At 51.3% G+C, this 8,854-nt stretch overlaps 1 protein-coding gene across 5 annotated transcripts in view; it reads right to left on the reverse strand.

Annotated features, from left to right (window-relative positions):
- Positions 1-8,848, reverse strand: part of LYRM9 (LYR motif containing 9) — a 64,885-nt gene extending 56,037 nt beyond the window's left edge. For all 5 annotated transcript variants that reach the window (XM_040641036.1, XM_040641037.1, XM_040641035.1 and 2 more), the window contains exon 1: positions 8,342-8,848. The gene's annotated coding sequence lies outside the window, so the exon portion shown is untranslated. The remainder of the gene's footprint in view (positions 1-8,341) is intronic.
- Between the last annotated feature and the right edge of the window lie 6 nt (positions 8,849-8,854).

Below are 8,854 nucleotides of genomic sequence, written 5' to 3' on the forward strand. Positions count from 1 at the left end.
GGGTGGCACAGTCGGTTAAGCATCAGACTCTTGGTTTTGGCTCAGGTCATGATCTCAGGTCGTGAGAACGAGCCCCGGGTCAGACTCTGCGTTCAGAGTGGAGTCTGCTTAAAAGACTCCCTCTCCCTCAGCACCCCCACCCCCCTCTCTCAAATAAATAAATCTTTTAAAAAATACATAAATAAATGTTAATCTCATCCAAAAACATCCTCACAAACACACCCAGAATAATGTCTGGCCAAATCTCCAGGCATCCCATGGCCCAGTCAAGCTGATACATAAACGGAACCATGACAGTAGATGTTCAATATTCATGTGTCGAATGAATCCTCCCACTCTTGCCTTCAGTCTGCTTCCTGCAGGTCTCCTGATCCTTCAACACTCAGCTGTTAGGTCTGGCACCTCCTCCTGGAAGCCTTCACTGACCCACCATCCCTGCCACCATGTTCAGTGGGAGACCTATGGGTACCCCAAATAGCCCTTGTGACCCCACATCACTCTAATTCAGGTTTCATCATCTGTTACCTGCGTTACTGGGAGGGTATTTACCTAAAACCCCATATCTGATCATCGCCCCTGCCCCTGTCACTCATGACAACTTTCCCCAAATGTAGTTAAACTGTGAAATTATTTTAAGACCCCTTCCAGCCATCCTCCACATGGCAGCCACAACGCCTTGTCTAATGCCCCACTTAAAATGACAGGATATTGTGAATTATTATCAATTATTAATTTTCTTAGGTAGAACGACAATGTGTTGCATGGGAGAATGTCCTCATTCTTGAGAGATGCAAGTGGAAGGAAGTGTTTAGAGGTGATGTGTCATCACGTCTGCAACTGACTTGCACACGGTCCCACAGAAGGCAACACGAAAAGAGAAAAGATAGGGTGAGAAAGATAAAGCAAATGTGGTGAAATGTTAAGATGGCAGAAATAAGGGTGGACATTGTGCTGTTATTTCAACTTCCCTATATTTTGAAATTTTTTGTAACAAAAAGTTATTTTAGAAAAACCCTTCCCCAGCTTTCCCACTACTTAGGGGATAAAGTCTTAAACTCATGAGGCTGGCACCCACTCCCGAAGCCTTCTGACCCCCCAGATCCATCCCTCATCGCTCCTCCACCTGCCGGGCCCATTGGCACACCACCTGTAGTTCCTTTAGTAATAATAACAGATAATAAGCACTTACGATGATTACTACAGCAGCCTCACTAAGTACAGATCACGTGAGAGGCACTATTCTAAATGACGCGCTTGAATTCACTTATTTTAATCTTCACAATAATGCTACAAGAAGGTACCATTATGCTCTCCTTTTACAGATAAAGAAATGGAGGCGAAAAGAAGGCAAGCAATTTGTCCAGGGTCACAGAGCTCTGAGCACAGAAGTCAGGATTTCCACCTGGGAAGTCTGGCTCCAGAGTCCAGGTGAGAGCTCCTCCTCCTAACGGCACCCCTCTCCCCAATTTCTTTTTAAGGGATGACTTCTTCGCATTGAGCCTGGCCTGCTGAGACTGTCGTCTGGGGCTCCACCCTGCCTGGCCACAAGGAGAACATCAGACCCCGGCGAGGCCAACTGAGTACTCCCCACCTCTGGAAATGGGCTCTCGAGCAGAGTTACAAAGAGCCTGAAAATGGGTTCATGCACCCCAGCAATGGTGTGTCCTGATCAGCCTCTTCCTGCTCTGAACTGTCCTTGTAGCTCTTGGCCTTCTAGAAATGTCTAGACTCCTGCCCAGTTCTCCAGCCTTCTCCCTTGACTCTGTGAGTCCCTAACACTCTTCCAGGAAATTTCTTTTAGTTAAGTCTTCCCGTCCTCTGTTCTCCCCACACAGAACTAGACTCTCTTCCTGATCTATTTGCCCACAGCCTGTTGTGCCTGCTTAGATCAGCGGGAATCGCCCCGGGCTCCGAGTGTTTGCCTCTCCATCCTCCCCGATCAGACGGACGGAACTCCCACAAGGGCAGGGACTGTATCCGGTTCCCCCATCTGTGTTCTCTCAGTGCCAGCGTGGTACAGCCCGGTGCCGAGCACGCTCCTCCATCACTGCTTGCTGGCTGATGACCCGCAGAATCTTCCAGGCCCTGAGCAGTCTCGCCCATCACCTCCGGCAGCAACACCCTCCCTCTCCCGCCCATCTATGCCAAGCCTTTCCGGCCCCCTCAGCTTCCCTCCATCTCACCTGTAGGAACTCCCTGCAGGCAACCGACGCCTCCTGCCTCACTCAGTCTGGAGAGGCCATCGGGCAAGAATATTTTCAAATCCCCTCCTCCATGAAATTCATCCTTGCCCGAGAGCTGACTGATGTGCTAAGTGTGGTGCTAGCCATTTTTACAACCACCCTCTGACAAAAAGCATTATCATCCCATTTTGCAGATGTGGAAACTGAGGCTGATTACGAATACACAACCAGGGAGTGGTGGTGCTGGGATGTGGACTCTGACTCTAACACCAGTGCTCCAACCTCCCTGAGTTCTTGAAGGAAAGGGGCCCCTCCTTTTCCTTGTCTCTGTTAGGCTCTCAGAGCCTCTCTCCTGGATTAATCCAACACCCTTCTGCCATGTCTCATCTTCAGTCCCTCCCTGTGCTCAGCCAGAATGAGCAACGAAAAACACAAATCTCATCTTTGAGCCCCTTGCTTGAGATCCTTTAATGGCACGCACAGCACAAACCCTAAGCTCATCAGCAGGTGGGCATATGTGTGCGTGCAGAGGGGGGAGGGGATCCAAGGCTTTCCCCAGTCAACTGCCAAGCTCTGTCCCATTTGCAACGAATTCCCCGTTCCCTCCACCCTCTTCCAGGCTCAGCCTCCTCTGGGCTTTGTTAGGTCCCTCAACAGAAGGGTGTCAAATGGAACCATTCCTCTCTCCAACACCTTCCAGTCAACTCTCCCGCACCCAGAAGACTGAGTGGAACAGTGAGAGTACATGGGCCCCAGATCATGGCAAGACTGACGTGAGGGTTGGGTAGGACAGCGCACATGCCTGCCTGGCTCATGGCAGCTCAGTCAACAGGAGGCCCTTCCCCACCCCTGGAAAAGCGGCAAAAGGGAAAAGTACCCGTTATGATACCTTTTGGTGCTTCTATCCGAGACAAAAATGGGCTGCCAAAGGGAGCTGCTCGTGCAAATGGACCCTGGGAGAGGGTGTGGATTTCACTGATTTAGTGACCTCTGCAGACATCAGAGAGGAAAAAAATACATCTTCTTTCCTTTGAAATCAAACTAAAGAGCAGGTGAAATTTATTTAGCTTTTCCCAAATCAGAACTGAGCTCTGGTTATTCATGCTGCAGCCTCCAATGAATTAGAAAGTTATAAAAATAGCCAAGGTGGCATGGCTTGACCCATGGTAGGTGCTCCGACAGAGGTGTTAACTGAATGAGCAGAAAGTCATCCAAAGGAGGGAGTCTGTCAAAACCAGAGCGTCGAAGGTGACCTTTTCCCACTCAGGGTAAAAGAAATCTCTTCTCCACATCCCTGGCAGGGAGTCATCCAGCTTTTCTCCCTTAACACGCTCCGTGGCGGGGAACTCACGACCTCCCGAGTGGGGGCGCCCCACTTCATTCAGCCAGAGCTGTCACAGAGACCCTTTGCTTCTGAGCTAAAATCTGCTCTGTAAACTTTACTTGTGGATCTGAGCTCTGCCCTCTGGGGCTCAAGTCTCCCTACCTGACCCCGAGACCACTCTGTCATCATCGTTCAGTCAGTGACTCCAGGCCTGCAGTCATCCTCTTCCAAGAGCCCCATCCTGAAGGTGCTGTCCTCTCCTAATGCCTCCCCATCCCGCTCACGCTCCTCGGGACACACACACACACACCCTCATTATTGGTCTCTCTTAGATGCATCGTCCGATGGGAAAGCCAGTTCTGGATCCTGACCAGCTCCGTGGGTCCTGGAGCTCAGGTGACCATGTCCCCTCCTGTACCTGGCAGTTCAAGGAAGGCCGCCCAGACTGCGTTCTCAGCTTGGCCCCCATGCACTCAGCTCGGAAGAACGTTTTTTCCATGAACTCTTCTTAAAGCTGTTTCCCATCTTGTATTTTATTAGTTTAGTCCAGAGTTGCCATCTGCCACAATCTCTGGGGTATCTGACCCTGTCTGTTATCCAACTCCACTCAATTCAGCACAACAAAAGCACAGAAACAATCCCATCCCACGAACAAATGGGGTCCAAAGAGAGAGACATTGACCCCAGCGAGCTGTGTCAGTCACCCATACAATGCCATTCAGAGCACCTAACATGTGTGTGGCTCTGGGCTCGGCCCCAGGACCAGAGATGGACGGCCGGACATGTTACCGAGCTGTCCTATCTCGAGCTTTCTGCACGGCTGATGCCATGTCTTACGACCCACCGTTCAGGCAGTGATCAGTATGTGCCTGGAAGGTGTTGCGAGCTTCACATGGGTTACCTCGTGTACCCTCACAATAATCTTATGGGGTACCTATCATTAGCCCCATTTGACAGATGACGAAACTGGGGCTCTGCGAGTGTAAGAAACTTGCCAGAGACCATACAGCTATTAGATGGTAAGGCCAGGAATCAAACTGAGGGCCGCTGCCCCGTGCCCCTACCCGCTTCTCCCACCACCTGCTGTCTGTATCTGAGCCATCCACAGAATGCTGCCTGGATCCGGGCTAAGGACCCCACAGAGAACTCTCCTGGGGCTCATTCAGGACCAGGTCCGCATTCATGAAAGCACTTGACTGTGCTATTATCCCATACTTATTTTTCAACCTTCTCCATAAAACTTTGCTCCGTGCTTTTCTGAAACCCAAGGACATCATCTATAGCTTCCCGCTGCATAGAGATGAAAGAAAAAGTCACAAGGCTGATGTCAATTACACAGACAAAGAAAAGGGGGCAGCTAAGGAAATGCTAAAAAAGCTCTTAGGAAACCCAAAGGGGAACGTAACAGAATAAAGGAAAAGGGTGAGAATAAAGCCACAAAGGGAATTTCCTGGGAGCCCAATGATATCACTGGTACAGATGCTGAGAAATAGGCCTACGGCCCCATTTAACCCCCCTGGCTCTTTCCCTACCCTGTGCCCTGACATAGGGCACCTAAAAATAAGTGGGGAAAAGTCATATATTTAAAAAAAGAAAGAAAAGGATGGAACTACAGAACATGACCAGAAATTATGCCCTATCAAACACTGATACAAGGCTAAATTAAGCCTGCGCGGGCCATTCTTTAAATATGCAATTATTTCTCTGGATGGGGAGAGTCGCAATATGGAAGCAGAGTGGTTCTGCTCCCCCAGCTCCAGGGCTCCAGCTTGCACACGCACATTCTCCCAAGCTAGAGTCCATGCTCCTCCAGCCCCTTTCCTTCGTGGTCAAGGCTCTCGAGACCCACCCTCCCCATTCCTCTCACCCTCCCTGTCCTCAGTGCCTGACCCGCTTCATGCACCTGGGCAGCCCCTGGGCTCCCAGCTTTGTAACAATGCCTGGCTCAGACCATCCGAATATCACTCTCTGCAGTCCGACCGAAGGATGCTTCCCAAAAACCCCACCGTGTCACTCCCCTTCTCCAAAACCTCTGTGGAGTGTTCTTTACCCTTCTCAAATCTGCTTCCAACTTCTCTCATCAAACTCACCTCCTGCTGTCTACACTCCCTGCATTCTAGCCACATACTGAACTTAGAGGCTAAGTTCACGGACTTTGGATCAGGCAGTCTACGTTCAAATCCTGGCTCCATCACTGGCCCGCTGTGGGACCTGGGCAAGTTTCTCAATTTCCACCTCAGAGTCAGCTGCACATCTGTCAATGGGACAACTAATAGGATCTCCTGCACAGAGTCCTTGTGAGGGTTAACTAACACTCCTAAACCACTTAGCACGGTGCCCAGCACAGACGAGGCGCTTGGTAACTATCGTTAATCGTATCTCTGAAACTCGCTGTGCTCTTCAACGCCTCTCTTTCTCCTACGCTGGATTCTTCGCCTGCCTCAAGAATTCCTCTTGATCCTTAAAGATTTAGCTCCCACGTCACCTCCTCAAGGCTCACACCCCACGCTGCCCGCAGTCCTCTAATAAGGTCTCACACTGTAATCCTTTCTATAAATGTCTGTTGATTGACCTCCGTTCACCAGAGAGGAAACTAAAGCCAGGAGGACAGTGGCTGTCCTGGAATCACAAAGCCAGCAGGTGGCAGAGCCAGGTCTCAAACTCAGGCCCTGAATCCCTGGCTCTGGATCCTCAGCTCTTGCCCCCACACCTGCTGTCTCAGAAGAGGCCAAGGAGCGCTCTGAACATCCCCACCCTGAGCCAGTTTACCAGTTTCAAGTGAACCTGGCGAGCTAGCCCAGCCAATGCAAACTGGAAAAATCAGACAAAAGGCAAACATGCTGGTCTCAGAGCAAAGCAACCAGCAACGTGAAGTGAGTCATTGTGACATCAGACTGCTTTGTGCCAATGGCTTCCCATACACAGGCCACAACACACCACTGTGGTCTGAGGGCAAAAGAAGGGAACCATTATACATCTGCCGGGTGTCAGAAAGGCTGGGTACTTCACAGGGGCTACTTAACCTACAACCCTATTACTCCCCTTTTACAGAGGATGGAAACTGAGCCTCTGGGTCACACAGAACCAGGTGAGAGTGCAGCTGGGCTTTGAAGCCAGGTCTCTACCCTTCTAACAAGTTCTCTCTACACACACACAGGGCTCATCTCAAAGGACCCTTGAGCTGAAAGCTCCGGATTTATTCTTCTCTCATGCTCTCCCTCCCTCCGCCTTCCCTGAACCAGCTACTCTTCCCGGCACCCACATTGCTCTGCCCCAAAGGAATCCAGGTCTCACTTAAGAGGACTTCCCTGACCACTCTGCAGTCCCTTCTATCTTTCTTCATGGCACTCTTCACCACCTGACATTTAATTATTTGTATTCCCCCACTGGAATGTAAGCTCCATAAAGCAGGGAGTTTATTTATTTTGTTCATGACTGTGTCCCTAGTATAGTATGGTGCCTGATACATGGTAGGCATGTGTGCACGTGTATTGAAATAGTCACTAAGCACCAACAAGGTGCTAGGTACTGGGGTTACAGAAACAAAGAGAAGCAGCCCCTGACCCCACGTACCTTACACATTAACATAAAATTAAAACTATTCAGTTATAACTAATTACTACAAAGCGGGATTCAAGTCCCTGAGAGATTGGCTCATGGGGTCCCTCACCCAGTCAAGGGTCAGAGGTTTCTTGAGAAAAGGACATTAAATCTGAGGTCTGAAGGAGGAAGAGGATTTGGTGAAGGAGTGGCGAAGGCAGAGGGCCGGTTGCATGAAGGCCTAAGGGAGGAAAGGACTGCCAGGCCCACAGAAGGGGGGCGGGGGAGCCAAGGGAGACCGAGAGCAAACAGGATGCTGGCCAGGAAGGCTGGGTCAGATCAGATCCAGAAGGGCCTTGGTTAAGATCAGTCCTAAGGTCCATCAACTGATGAATGGATAAATAAAACATGGTACACCCATAAAATGGAATATTATTTTGTAATAAAAAGAAATGAAGTACTAATACAGGCTACAAAACAGGTAAACCTTGAAAACATTACTCTAAGTGAAAGAAGCCAGTCACAAAAGACCAAATATTGTATGATTCCATTTATAGGAAATGTGCACAATGGGAAAATCCAGAAAGACAACAAGTAGATTAGGGGTTGCCCAGGGCAGGGTGGGGGAATTGGGAGATTGAGAGTGACAGCTAAAGGAGAGGTTTCTTTCGGGGACAACGAGTATGTTCTAAAATTGATTATGAGTACGGATGCACAACTCTGAATACACGAAAAGACATTCGATGGCGCACTTTAAATGAGGGAATTGTAAGCTATGTAAAAAAACAAAATAGTCCTGAAAACTAAGAGGTTTCGGGGCTCAGCGTGACTTGATGTGTTATGCAGAAGCATCAATCAAAACGTGAAGGTTACTCCAGGCCAGCGCGCTCCCGGGGAGCACGCTCGGGCCAGATGGACCGCGAAGGGGCCCCGTCTGCTTTTATAAATGGCCCCGCCGAGGCTGAGCGCGGAGGTGTGTGCCAGACAATGAGCGTTTCGCAGACGCGTCTGGAGTCCCCTGGGCTCCCTGTGGCCCCGCGGCCCTCCCCGCGTCCTGGGGCCTGCTGCACTCCCCCGAGCCGCCCGGCGAGGCCTGCGACGGGCCCGAGCGCGGCCGGGAGCCGCGCGCCAGGACACCCGGGCCTCCGAGGCCACGAGGGCCGACGGGGAGGGGAAGGGGGCGGCGCGGGGCCCCCCGAGGCCTCACACCAGCCCGCCCCGCCGCCCCGGGCGGCTCCGTCCCCCGCCCGCCCGCGTCTCCTCTCCCGCCCTCCGCCGGCGCCGCGCGGCTCACCCGCCTCCACTGGGGAACGTCAACCCCGGACGCGGCGGACGCGGTAGCCACGAGTGCGCCTGCGCCCCGGGAGCGCCGCGGCACCGCCCCCGCCTTGCGGCTGTTCGTCGAGCGCCCTCTGCCGGCCGCATGCGGTGCTGGGGTCTGTTTTATAGGGAAACCCTACAGGCAAGACCGGCTGGGTGCCCCTTGCCTGATCCGACCCCACCCAGATGAAAGAGAAGGCTGTCCCACTAACAGCCTTCTCTCCCTTAAACACCCACTCTTCCTTCTGGCTGTTGCTACCTCGGATATAAGCCCTGAAGGCAGGCTCTCCCCCATGTTCCTGAATATGGATCGCTGCTAAAACATGAGGGGTGTTCAAGATTGGTGAAAAGGCTTGCTGGAGGACTTCCCCTAAACCACTCGCGTTGATGACAGGAATTGTATTTGTAAGGGAATCTGCGTTTTGAGTCATTTCATCAAATTACAGTCCCATAACACCTGTCAAAAGAATAAATATGACAGTAATAG

Source organism: Ursus maritimus, unplaced genomic scaffold, assembly GCF_017311325.1.
Source record: "Ursus maritimus isolate PB19 unplaced genomic scaffold, ASM1731132v1 scaffold_24, whole genome shotgun sequence".
Classification (NCBI taxonomy): Eukaryota; Metazoa; Chordata; class Mammalia; order Carnivora; family Ursidae; genus Ursus; species Ursus maritimus.